General features: G+C 34.7%; 1 pseudogene; it reads right to left on the reverse strand.

Annotated features, from left to right (window-relative positions):
• Window positions 1-3,655: 3,655 nt before the first annotated feature.
• On the reverse strand, window positions 3,656-3,818 carry LOC137922336 (U2 spliceosomal RNA; annotated as a pseudogene).
• Between the last annotated feature and the right edge of the window lie 10,258 nt (window positions 3,819-14,076).

Genomic DNA, 14,076 nt, shown 5'->3' on the forward strand with positions numbered 1-14,076 from the left:
CTAGGAAAGAATTCCTCGCTTGTTGCAAGAAAATAGTTAAAAACGTTATACAAAAAAATAAAAATCCAAATATACAATAAGAAATGTGATAAAATGTGATAAAATAAAACTCAAATGTGACATATAATGTATTATAGAAAATAAGTAAAAATGTAAAATAAAAATGTAAAAAGAAAAGAGGAAATAATGATAGATGAACAGAGCAAAAGGGTAAGAAAGTAGAAATGTAGCATGAAAGATAGATAAAAGACCGAAAGAGAAAGTAAACTATGAAAGAAGAGAGAGAAAATAAAAAATCATGTGAAAAATTAAATTGCAAATAAAGTCCCTGTCCCACCATAAATAGGGGTACGAGAGGCCCCCAATAGCGGGGGTCATAAAAAAAACATCTGTACAGTACTCGACGATTAATATTGCATATCGACCGTGACGTCACGTTTTGTCAGTCGTGCGACAGAGATAACGCTCTACATCCAAAATTAGCCAATTGTCTCTTTCCAAAAGTCGATGTGCAATATTTATCGCCGGGTATTGTACTGTGTTTAGACTGCACGATTTTACGCTATTTGTAACGTCCGCCGATACTTACTCTCTCTTATATGTATACATTTCGTGCTTACTCGAGTGGTTATCAGAGGTACAAAGTTCGAAGTTGTAATCATAAAATAAAAAAGGTAAAATATAGGAAATTTTAACAGAACTCTTATCGATCGTCAACTAATTATCTATTGATTTTTTTTAATTCATTTTTTTACTTTACTCTGCTTTGCAGGGTGTTGTGGTTGTAGACTATTATATGCACCTGGAATAAACCTTCCAGCTTGTTAAGTCCAACTTCGAGAAAAAGATCTATGGTTGAATCCAACTTGGATGGGCAGCGCAATGTAACAAGATGAACGTGTTTGGGTTTAGTGCACCGCCCGCCAGCCTGTTGATAAATGCGTATGCGGCAAACAATGCGAATCACACAAGAGTCAAGTTGACTCTGTGTTTGGCACTAATCGGTGTAACATAACTCCTGATGATGCCCCGTGGAGGGGTGAAACACGTGTTGAGTAATTTGACGGTGGCGGTTGTGTGATAAATAATGTGATTCGCATTGTTTGCCGCATACGCATTTATCAGCGAAATGGCGGGCGGTGCATTTCATTGCACGACTACCACTGCATGTGCGGAAGTGGCTAAATATTGTTCCTTTTCTTACTTGATTAGAACTGTTACCTTACTTTTGTTTTACTTCTTCGTGAAATTGGAGTACGGATGCCCAGTGGTTTTTTTTTTAATTCAGATGAAGCTGTAAAAGTCCCTGGGCTAAATCAATAACTTCAACAATAACAATAGAATAGATAAGCTCTCTCTGTAATTCTTTAGTTACGTGTCAGATACCAAAAAAATTTAGTATTACTCTATGAACGAAATGAACCGTGTAAGTTTGGGCATCTCCCATTATATATGGGCAAAACAAGGTGCCAGTTAACGCTATATATAGGTGATTAGACCAAAATTAAAGAGATCTGTATATGGACTATAAGATCGAACAAAGCTTATACATCGATATTGTAAAGATGTGTGATCGCACCGCTAAGCCTTCGTATCTATGCCAATTATATTATTACTATGAACGTTCCATAGCGTAAGTTTTAATATGTCTACGAATCTCAATTATTAATTATTATTTTATAAATAAAAATTAAAAAATAACGTTTGGAATTGTGAATTGTGTGTTTTTGTGAGTGACGTAATTAAACTAAAAACGAAAAAAAACTGTAAATATTTTTTTGATAAATTTCACGTGGACGGAGTCGCGGCATAAAGCTAGTTAATAAACATTGGAAAAACATGGAGACGAACACACCATTCCCAAGTTGTGTTGTGCTGTATTCCATGACGTTTTCTCTTATGTTATTTAAATATGAATTCGTATATATTTATTTCCCATGAAAAGATTTTTAAACTTTGTGAATTTAAATTTTTGTAAATAGACATTACAAGGTCATATTTCAGTATTTGAAGGATTTCTATTTGATATACTCTATTAAGTTGTACAATATAGGTGTTTAAACTAAATTTATTTTGGAAAAATATGTTTCCTCTCGAATCAATTTTGTGAGTTTGTGAGTTTAAAGAAGTCTGGTGGTCAGCTGTTAACGCGAGCCTAAGTTAAAAGTAAGCAAATTATAATCCGATATTTAATTGTCAAGTTACTTACTTGTTATTCGCGGCCAGAGTGTCGGATGTTTAAACAATCTTCAAAATAGCTTAGTCGCCAAATCGAATGTCCAAGAAACGCGCGCTATCTCCCGCTGAGTTCGCACTCCGATCTGCAGCAAGCCATCGCGTCATTTACACTCGCGTCTTGGGGAACATCAGTCGCCATCTTAGTTTCTTTAAATGCTTCTCTCAAACTTACGACGAAAATTGTAAACTATTTAAAACTGCTTAATAGCGATTGTTCGAAATGACAATTGCCAGCTACAATTGTTTGTTATTATTTCTTGGCAGTTTAATTTGAATTCATTTTAAATTGTTTCGTTCTTTTGGTGTGTAAATGACAGATTTCTTTGTTCTATTTTCACTCTTGGTCTGTAAAGATAAAGTAGGTTAAATTCGAGCGTCTGGAAGCATCTTCTGGAAACATCCAGAGGTAAGTGACATTCAAGATTCATATAGCACTCTCGCAGCCCAGCTCGACTATTATAATATTTTCGACATAGTTAAGGTGGTTTAAAAACAACCATAACTATATTTTTGGCCCCGTGAGAACCTCTCGTTCCGCCTGCCATGCGCGGGGTAACACGTCACACTACGTTTAAGTTATTTTTAAAGGTTTTTTTTTTTAATTTTTTATTTACATAATCCTTACTTCATAATATCTTTAATACCTTAGTTTAATTCGTGTTCTATCTTCCCTCATTTGCAAATCTTCTTCCATGCATCGCCTTTCTTCCCTCACTTACATTCTCTGACTATTCTTCATTACTTATCGCAAAATACATTGAATTTCTATTTTTAAAATTAGAGCTAAAACTTTTTTAAATTTTTCATTATTTTATCTGTTATGCTTTTTATATGATTTTTAATCCAGTTTTGTTTATTTCCTGCGAATCTTACCGACGTTTAGGATCCAGGGTTGCGTTTGATTTCTATTTTCTTTTGCACCACTTTTTTATAATATTGAAGTAATACAGGGCCCAGATTGTCGTTGCCCGTTAGAGAGACGATGTTACTTGCCTTAATCCTTTCTTCTAGCTCTATTTCACAGACCGACCGAGGTCCTCCAAATACAGCCTGTCATTGTCTATGTTTCATGTTAACAACTTATCGGCTGATGTCGGTATTTTTACATAATGTTGCAATGCTTGTTCACAGACGCAGCGAGTTGGGCGGCGCAAAATGGAGGCTGCGATTGAGTTCTATCGCGTCGCGAACTTTGTAAACTGTTCAACTCAGGTCAGGTGTCATAATGTATATTATAGTTATTAGTTATATAATTAGTATGGCACGATTTATTTTTACAGGTACAATAATTCGATCGACTAAAGTGACTATTACTGGAATACATACCACATTATTTATTGCAAAATATTAAAATATATATAAATATGATTTGATTATAATTTAATGTATTGCTTATTTATTTATTATTTTGCTTTAGAGGAACGATCCCGTTGTCGACATTTAACGATAGCAGGACGAACCCCGAACATTCCGTCGTTTTACAAAAATCAGTTCAATGTGCTGTTCCCGCATTACGGGGACTTTCAGATAATGAGTTGAAAAGAACAAATACTATACTTTGATCTTAAGTAAGAAAAGGACCAATATTTAGCCACTTCCCCACATGCAGTGGTAGTCGTGCAACAATGTGCGGAAGTGGCTAAATATTGGTCCTTTTCTTACTAAGGATGGACTTCCGCAAGGTAACGCCTGATTCCATTAAACACTTTGATCTTATCCAAAAGAGCAGAAAAGCGAATAAATATATATTTATATATATGTATAACTTGTATTACAAAACAAATTAATGTTGTCTAAACGTGGCTAACGTCTGTTATAGATTACATAAGCATGCGGCCATGTAAATTTCGATGACTGAAAAATTACTCGGATATTTCTTTTTTAAAATTACACATAACTATTCTTTTATTTTAATGTAAATTAACTAATCGCATGAAACAGGTAATCGTGGCGAACTTTGAGGGAGGTTCTACGGCTTTCTGTAGGCGTCTTTAAGATAATATTGCCGATGCTTAATGCTTGAAATGTAACTTAAACATATGTAGTAATATTAAGTTATTTTTATTCTTATGTGCGGAAGTCTGTGGCAAACTTTTTATTGCTGTCGTATATTGAATGTTCGTTATGCAAGACTTGACGAACGCTATATCGAGGAAGATGTTGGATCGCTCCATTAGCTTGATCAGAAAACTGTTAAGGAATAGGGAGTTCTTTTGACTCCATAATCTACTTCAGGTTTGGATATATTTCCTCTAAAGTTTGATTTCCGAAATAGTACCCTTTCATCTCGTTCTGATCTTGGGCCACGCTGCCGCAGACTTCTTTCATACTTCATAGCTCATTGGAAGTTCTCTTCCACTAGAATCTGCTTCCAAGAATAATCCACGACAGATCCTACATATCACTTGTATTCTGATATATTGAATTCTGGATTAGCGTCAAATGGAAAGGCTTGCTTCTGTTTTCACTTGCTAATTTCATATAAAAGTTATGTCTCTTCCAACAGGCTTACCAGTGTACAATTCCTAGCCAGACATCAGTTATTTGTGTATACGCTCCGAGCTGAACTGTTGTACTGTGCGCCTGCTGCTGATGTCTAACTGGCTCTCAATTCAATGGTGTCGTTCTGACGGTATACCTGCGGGTCTCTTTCCAGACTGAGGGAAGAATGAGCAGACGCACTCGAGGAGTTTCAGCGGAATTGCGGCATGCTATAACTTCTCAATTGTCCAGAATGTAGAAGACAAACATTAATATATGCATTACTGATTATAACAACTCAATGTGTACTTTAATCATTGAGGAGATACTAATCAGTCGTTTATATATTAATAAGCAACATTTAGATATCACCCTGTGTAAGAAAAATAGTTTACTTTCTTTATTGCGTGTATAGGTAAGGTATGTGTTTTGTTGTTGCTATGTTACTGCAGATTGCATTGCGGTCTGAGAGGTTGACATCCTCATACTCATATATATATATATATATATATATATATATATCCTCATACTCATATATATATATATATATATATATATATATATAAATAAAATTATTTGTCTGTACTCGATAAATAGATATATAGATTAAAAACCATACATACAATTAAAAAAGTTGAATAAATTATTGTGTAAATCTCCGGGAAGGTTTTTGGAATATTGTTTTTTTATGAGTTGATGTTTGAGGTATCAAAACTGCCTCTTTGTTCAGATTTTTAATATTTTATATTTATTGATTCATAACCTATAAAGCGTCCATCGATACCTTTCGCAGTTTTTACACAAAAATATATAAAAGATGTTCTACAATGATCACTATTGTTATCGATTTAATGTAATAATGTGAAGTCTTTAATATTATTTGTGATTTTTTTTAATTTAAAACTTTAACCCTGTATATAACTCTACAAAAGTAATTTCACAATTTCGAAAATTGAAAGAAGTCTCTGCAAGACTACTCTCCGCGCCACGGCATCGCCTGTAAAAACCCGGACGAGTTTTGGATGGATACAGCTGTTTCACATACGGTAAGTGCTTAAAATTATTGTTTAATATTTAAATTTGAAGTTTTATATTGTTTGATATTATTTTGTGTCCATGTTTTATTAGTAATGTTTACACGTGAATGCCAGCTATTTTAGCTAATTTATTTGACTCCTTGTCGGATATTTCTCTCACTTCAGGCCTAACTGGCTAGCTTAATGTGAAATTGTAAGGGCTCTTAACTCATATATTTTTCGAGGATCTCTCTCCTGTTAGAAAAGAGTTCCGTAGACTGACGATATATAATGACATAGTCCAGTAAATCGGCCAGTTGAAGTTCCAGTGGATAGACTCTACATAACGCATAGATGATGATCTTTACAAGTTTAAAGTTCGGGAGTAAAGACCTCGGACTAGTATAGGTGATCACCACGCGTAAGGTAGACCTATGACGTAATGAAGGTCGACGGAAGACTAGCCGCTTTTTACTACTCTATCTAAAGTTTAAGCCTATGTCCACTATTGGACATCATACGAGTGAAATGATGCTATTGATGAATTATTTTTAGAGATAGTTGTAGATATTTTGAGTTGTTTGTGCTTAGTTTTTAATGCTCTATTCTATTACATATAAGCTTTATGCTTACGTCGGCGTATTTACTTTAAAATTTTCAATTGTTTGTGCACATGTCCGAGAAAGCAGGCCTTATTGAGGAAGAATTAACAGGTGTACTCTATGAGATTCAACATCAATGCGACCAGCTATAACCTCCATTATCTAGGATGGAGAAGACAGACATTAATATAAACGGCATTAATTATTTTTAGCTAATGTATCAATTTCGCATATTAATAACATCCTTCCGGAAGTACAACACCCTGTATAAGAAGACTATGTTTTCTTTCTCCCTAACGCACAGAGGCAATGTTGATTTAATATAATGAACGACGATCGATTTAGTCTTATTTGGTGCGCTGCAAGAGTGGAGCGATATTAATAATTTGCATTGTAATGTCTCGTTGTGTTGTGTTATATATAAATTATTTTATGATATTGTTAGTGTTATCGTTTATAGTATATCTACGTGGTATGTTAATGAAAATATTGTTTAAATTTCCCAGATATTGTTTCTTAGCGACAACTTTGACAGCAGCGAAAACGGTCACGTGGCGCTAGTGTCGGTGTCTGTAGCGGCTCCTGGTGGCATATTAAGTAAACTAGTGAAGTGGGATTTCACATTATGAATGTTATGAAGCAGAAATAAACATTTAAATGTCAATTTTTATTAAATTTTATGTAAATGATACTTTACCTTAAATGTAATTTTGCTTGAGTATTTTATGAATGCGATCATAAAATAAAAACTGATTTCATTATGATATCTCACTATGATATTCATACTTTTATACCTGAACCCTTGTAGCTTATAAAGTAAATTATATAATTACAGTAAGCGCGATTTTCTTTTTGGTTTTTTTAACAAATTGGGTCTTTCAAACCCTCTCTTAATGTACGATCTGTGAACATATCAATATATATCAAACAAAGAAAATAAAATTATGAATTGCTTTTTAAGTGAAAACACTTGTTAATTACACAATATGCAATATGAGATAAGTAGATAATGCGATGTGAGCGCGTGCCCAATTACGAAAATTTCGAAAACTACTTCTTTTGTTCAATCAACAAAACCCTAAGACAGTTGCAAACGACGGAACTTGTGCCAGTCCTTTGATCTAGAGAATAAGGGCTCGGAATTTTTTGTTACAAGCTACTTATGGGAGAAAAAAAACATTTTTATTAGAAAAGACTGCACTCATGTCTTTTATACATTTTTAATATTTATATTTAATAAACCAGTGGGAGAGTTCTAGAGATCCGGGACGCGAGAGAGGATTGGGATATGCCCGCTCTGCGTAATGCCAACCGTCGGTAACAATATTATTATATTTTAAAAAAAAATTGCAAGATATTGTGAAGGATAAAAGGAAAGAATAAAAGAAATTGAGAAGAATGAAAGTGAGTGTAGAATAAAGATAAAACCATGAAAAAAAAATTATTTGTAAATAAAGTCCCTGTCCCAAACAAAACAGGGGTACGAGAGGCTCCCAATAGCGGGGGCCATAAAAGAAAAAAAAATATTCTTTTTTTAAATTATATCATCAAGGTGTTAGCGTATATCACGGGGGACACCAAGTCTGGATCATAGGGTTGCTGTATTTTCTTCCGCGACTTGTCCCAACGCTTATGCTTTTTGTAGTCGTAGTAGTGTAATTAGCAAGGAAATAACATCCGATCAGATCGATCTATGAGATATTCTCGTAAGGTATTTGGAGCCTCGTCACTATGGTGTGCCAGACGAAGCTATCTAATTGGCAGCCTTACAATCCGTATGCAGAGTCTTGAGCTGGGGCTAGTCCGGAAGGCTTCGAGTTTCACCACCTTAAAGGAGGCCTAAGCGTAGGCGTCTTTAACGCCCTGCCACCTCGAACCCGCGGAATTGGCGACTACCATTTGGGCAATAGTGAAAGTCCAGCTAAAAAATCACGACTGCAAATTTAAATCATTTTAACTGACGCCGTTTCTTCTCGAATGTTCTGTTCTCTAATTCGAGAATTACAGAAAACGTCGCTTTTGAGATCCATAAAAAAATGACATAGCTACAAATTTAAATTTGTTGGTTGCCGATGTCACCTTGATGGCTTCAGATGTGTGACAAGTGGTTCAGTTCTAATAGAAGCCGTCTAAGCTTTGTTTGCAAGGATTAATCGAAAATCAAAAATGTACTTGCAACCCACCCGTTACATCTCTATGAAACTGCGACAGGCCAATACCTTGATTGTATCAAGAGTGTCGGTGTTGTAAGTATAAGGTATGCAAATCTGTGTATATATATATATATATATATATATATATATATATATATATATATATTTCACTGAACTCTACCTATATTTATGATCAATAAGTTGTTGATCTAGAAGCGAAAACTTTATTTTAATCAGACTTATATCTCTGGAGTATAATCTGGAGTAATACATACTGCAGGGAGGACGGATCCCAATTCGAACCGGCTTGGATTAGACTTAACCCGAGACCACCTTCTCTTATCTGGTCCAACACGAAGACAATTACGTGATTTTTTTAACTAACTAACACTCTAGAAGGAGGAGAGTTAATTTTTTTTCTATCATTTATTAGTCTCGCCTGATATTAACCCTTAATAGCCTGATTTACGAAAGTGTTTTTTTTTTTAATATTACTGTGTTTGCTTGAGGGTCTAGATGAAGGGAAAAATAGATTTTTTTTTAATTTCGTTGGAAAGAATATTATTCAACAGTAAAATTCGTACAGCTAACCTATAAAAAAAAACTAATAGTAATGTGGAACATTCGGTTTAAAAGATTGTTATCAAAATTGAAACTCTAGGCTATTAAGGGTTAAGCTATGCTACATGCTTGCCTAGAAGAAACCTATTCACTTTTGTCTTAAGACTCCTAAGTTATAAGTGTCTGTTCCACTCCTTATCTATTTTAGATAAAATAAGACTGTTTACATTACCAAAGTCACATAGCAGTCGCCGCTTTACAATCATCTTCGTATATCAAATTTAGGTTCAAATAAAAAATCAATTTGCCGACTAAAGCAAAACACATTGATGTATACTGAGAAATAGAGACTCAACAAATGTAAACAGATGTAACCGAACCCGACTGACACGCGGTCGCACCGGGGAGTCACCAAACGGTGCACGGCCCCAACTAGACTGGCGCTCTCAATTCTGCTTATTTTATTTACTTTTTACTTCTGTATCTTCCTTCCAAAGATTGTTACGTTTTGCTATCTTTTATTACCTATTACCTTTTTAAAATATTTCAGGAAGGTCAGGCGACTTTCCTCTTGTTCTTATTATGCATTACAACGGAATAATGTTTGTAGCTTCAAGTTTGGTAAATACAATGGTTAAAGCCAAAACTATGAAACCTTTTCGCAAGCTACGGGTAATTTACTATCCACAGCGGAGCCAAGTTACTTGCGTGTACTCTACTACTTACTACATCCGTACCCTGAAAGTATCCGCACGAGTCCAATACAATGAAGATGTCGATGTACTAGGCTTCACGACCCATAACAATGAGGAAAATTATGAGACGAGGAAGTAAAAATAAAATTTGATTTTTAATTCTTTCTTATCAACCACGAGTGTAGAAATTTATAAGTAAGTTTAATTTAAAAGCCCACAAGAAGTATTCAATTATTCATATTACATACCACTCTGGTGGTAGGTAGTGTGAGCAGGGGTAGCTCAGCCATAGAGGACTGAGGTCACGAGTTCGATTCCCAGGATACAATCTCTTATAATTCACATTTTATACATTAATAATTTAGTATTGCCACTGATCACAAATAAGTTTTCAGAGATGGACAGCAGCGTTCTCTACTTATCATAATACCACATTCCGATCGCCAACCTATCTGTAAAGCTTCTGCGATTAGGGTATATACCCCTATAGATATTTTTGGAAAAGGCCTATGTCATCCAGTGGGCGTGGGGGACCACTTACCTCATCACAAAAAACCTTGATTTGTTTTATGGGCTGCTGACAGATCAGCACGAGTTAGAAAATCAATTGGTTTTAAATTGAAAGATTTCACTATACGGTAGCTGAATTTGATTAAGGTTTCTAATTGGGTTCTTCTGGCATTCATTATTGCTGTAAATAATTCAATGAAAAAAAATGGAAAAATAAAACGAAAGAGTGTCAGAAAAAGACCGGATTTATTTTGTGATTTTTATTTTCCCGTTTACAAAGGTGATGTAATCTTTCTGCGCTGGTAACCTTGAAATTACGAGACAACATATCGACATATGTCTGATAAAGTAAATGTCACATTATCGCATTTTTATTTCAAAACCTTGTGTACAACAACTTTTTGCCTAATCATATCACTTACTACATGGTTAACGATTGGGTGGCCTCGTCAACTTTGATTGATTATATATATATCAAAGTTGTTGGAGTTGGAGTTAAATAATTTGATGTAAAGTAAAAGCTCCTTTGTACTTCGATCATTCGCGTTTTCACTATTCGCGTATCTAATAGGTACATGCATATCAACAAAAAAGTTCCAATAGGCATCCAAACCAATATCCTTTGTAAATGCCGTCAAATTGACCATTAAAAAAGTTATGTTAAATTCACAGCCCATTAAAGAAGAAGCTTCAACAAGCACTGGAAACGTGACATTTAAACTGAAAAATCCTAGTGAAAGTTTATAAATGGCAAATATGTTTTGCGATTTATTTATAAAAGTCAATCAGTCTGTGAAACGTTTATCTTTAAGAGACAAATTGCTAATGCGAATTTGCGTATAAATCTTAATTGAAGCTTTTAAAAACTGATAAGCAAGATAAAATTACAAAAATTCTTCAAACTATGAAAAATGATCAAAAACTAATTAAATTTATATAAATATATATATATATTTCGTCATCTAGAAACGAGTCTCCTATAAACCCGTATACACTACCATTCCGCATTCACGGTTTCTGTATTAGCGCCTATTTACGGAACAAGCATTACGTGAAATAAGAGCTTTTACTGTAGTAAATAGGAAATTGAGAAAGAAAAGTGTCAATGAGGTAGTTCAGTTTTATTATGATCAATACATGATGCCTTGAAGGCGACATATTTACTAGGGGGCAAGCTTAAAGCTCCCCTCCGCCATTACAGGTTTACTGCGTAGCATTGGACTTGCCAAATAAGGTTAAAAAGTCTGCCGTTTTAAAGTAGAGTTGTATGGCAACTAATAACCAAGTAAGAGTTTGGGTATCTCCAAGTATAAATGGGAAAACATGGCGCCAGTTAACGCTGTGTCAATAGGCAATTAGACCAAAATTACAGAGATATGTATATCTAATATATAAAATTCTCGTGTCACGGTGTTCAAACTTGAACTCCTCTGAAACGGCTTGACCGATTTTTACCAAATTTTATATGCGTATTTAGTAGGTCTGAGAATCGGCTACTATCTATTTTTATACCCCTAAGTGATAAGGGTTGTTCACCCTTAAATTTTTTTTTTGACGAAATTTTTTGTTATGATACAACATACAAAAACACATACAACCCTAAATTTTCACCCCTCTACAATCAACCCTTATTTTTAAATTGAAAATTAAAAATATTTTTTTTGCAAAACAACGTTTGCGGGATCAGCTAGTGGACTATAAGATCAAACAAAGCTTATACATCGATATTGTTAAGATGTGTGATCGCACCGCTAAGCCAATTATATAGTTACAGTTCACGTTCCATTGCGTAACAGTTTACATCTACGATTTTTAATTACTAATTATTATTTTAAAAATTAACGTTAAAAAATTTCTAAAGGTTTACTAATAATCAAACTACATATATGTTGTTTGTATAAAGAGTTTGTAAATAAAATACAAGTGTGGTTTCGATCCACGGACCTCTGAATTATGGACCCAGAACGCTTCCACAGCGCCACATGAGTTATTTCTTACAAAAAAAATATTAAGGGCCAAGAAAGTCTATTCTCAAATAGCATGTAAAACCTTGTAATAAAATATATACCTAGTCTAACCAAAGTTCTGTTACAAAGAAAAAATCAGATAATATTTTTAAATAATTTTAATTTTAAAAAGAAGATATGTTAACATACTAAACTAGTTATTCAATGTCCACTCTTAGATTTAACACACGCTTTTAAACGGTCGAGCCATGCGTCGGTAGATTTGAGAACGATTTCCATACGGAACTTGGTCACTGCTGCCTCCGAAGATTACTCGAACGACTCAAATAGTTGCAAAAGGCTGCCCGGACTAGCTGAAATCCAATCATCAGCCTTTAAAGTCTGGAACATTTCCATACGGAACTTTGTCACTGCTGCCTCCGAAGATTACTTGAGCGACTCAATATATAGTTCTCAATATATAGTTGCAAAGGGCTTAAGCCCGGACTAGCTGAAATCCAATGATCAGCATTTAAAGTCTGGAACATTTTGCTCAAGCCAAATTTTATAATGCGTGCATTATGACCAAGATCTGAATACTGTTGGAATGTTCACACTTCGTTTTTGAATAAGGTGTGTTGAGAAGTTTAACTACAGCTTCTAACACGGTATCTTGACTGAAGTTTTCATTCCTTTTCGCAAAAATGAAGTCTTGTAACCCCTTGATAGGAGACACCCCACCAAACCTTGACGTATGAATGATGGCCTCTCTGACCTTTGGCCACTACTTTGGAAGTTTCTTTAGAGCTGTGTGCATCATTTTGTTTCTTGTAGAGCTCCTAGACTTAAAAATTTTCATCCGTAAAAATATTTTTTCTGCGTTTTTCTTCCACATATCAAAGTAACAGCTGTTTTGATCTTTCGACTCTCGTTTTAGTGCCTGATTTAACATATGTCCTGTGTATCTTCCCGGTAAGCCTCTAGACCTAAGTCTAATTTAATTAATCAGAGAAAGTGTCCTCGGTGTGGTTCTCATTTCTTTGAATAGGATTTTCTGCTTCCTTATGGCATTTTGACGAATTCTGACCTTGACTGCATTGAACTGCAAATTCGTTTGTTTCAGTAGACCGCAGTTAGCCAGATCTCTCAGTCATCAACAGACATGGTTTCAGTATACCTTTGGATGTCAATATCGGCTGGCTCCTTAGTGTCTCACTCCATTTTCTAAACAAATAATTTTCAGTCAAAAACACATAGAATAATGGCGGGAAAGTGTTATATATTTTTTACTGTAACAAAACCATTCTCAGCCCAGCAAAACCGCCCGCTCATTTGTAGATCAAATGAAATAGTAGAAGTTCCGGCGTTTGAAGAGTTTTGTTGGTCAACCAACGAGAGAGAATTACTACGTCATAGTTTTCATAATGAAATTCACAATCTATATATTTGTGTGTATTTAAGTAATGATTTTTTGTAAAAAAGCAATTCATGTATTTATTTTCTCCTTCAATTTGACGATTCATATTGGCAAGTATCGATAGGTTGTCAAGAGAATGTCAAAAGGTAGGTCCTTTTGACATTCTCCTGACAACCTATTCGGTAGAAACTAAAATAAGATTTTTAAGCTACAAGGGTTCAGGTGTATAAATATCACTTTTCAATAAGGAAGATTTTTTCAAGTTAACAATATGCAATAAAATATTCTAAATTGGCAATAAATTTTTATTCTTACTTCGTAATATTTTTAATGTATCTTTCTCAGCGCACTAGTTCTCTCGGCGCGTCACCAGGAGGCGCTGCATACACCGCCGCTAGCGCCACTCGACGCTCGCTGCTGTCAAGGGTGCCACCGAGGGTAAATGTCATCTGCGAAT

The sequence above is a fragment of the Battus philenor genome, unplaced genomic scaffold (genome assembly GCF_028537555.1).
Source record: "Battus philenor isolate CCGP_79_NKW_IND1 unplaced genomic scaffold, ilBatPhil1.0.hap1 SCAF_1, whole genome shotgun sequence".
Classification (NCBI taxonomy): Eukaryota; Metazoa; Arthropoda; class Insecta; order Lepidoptera; family Papilionidae; genus Battus; species Battus philenor.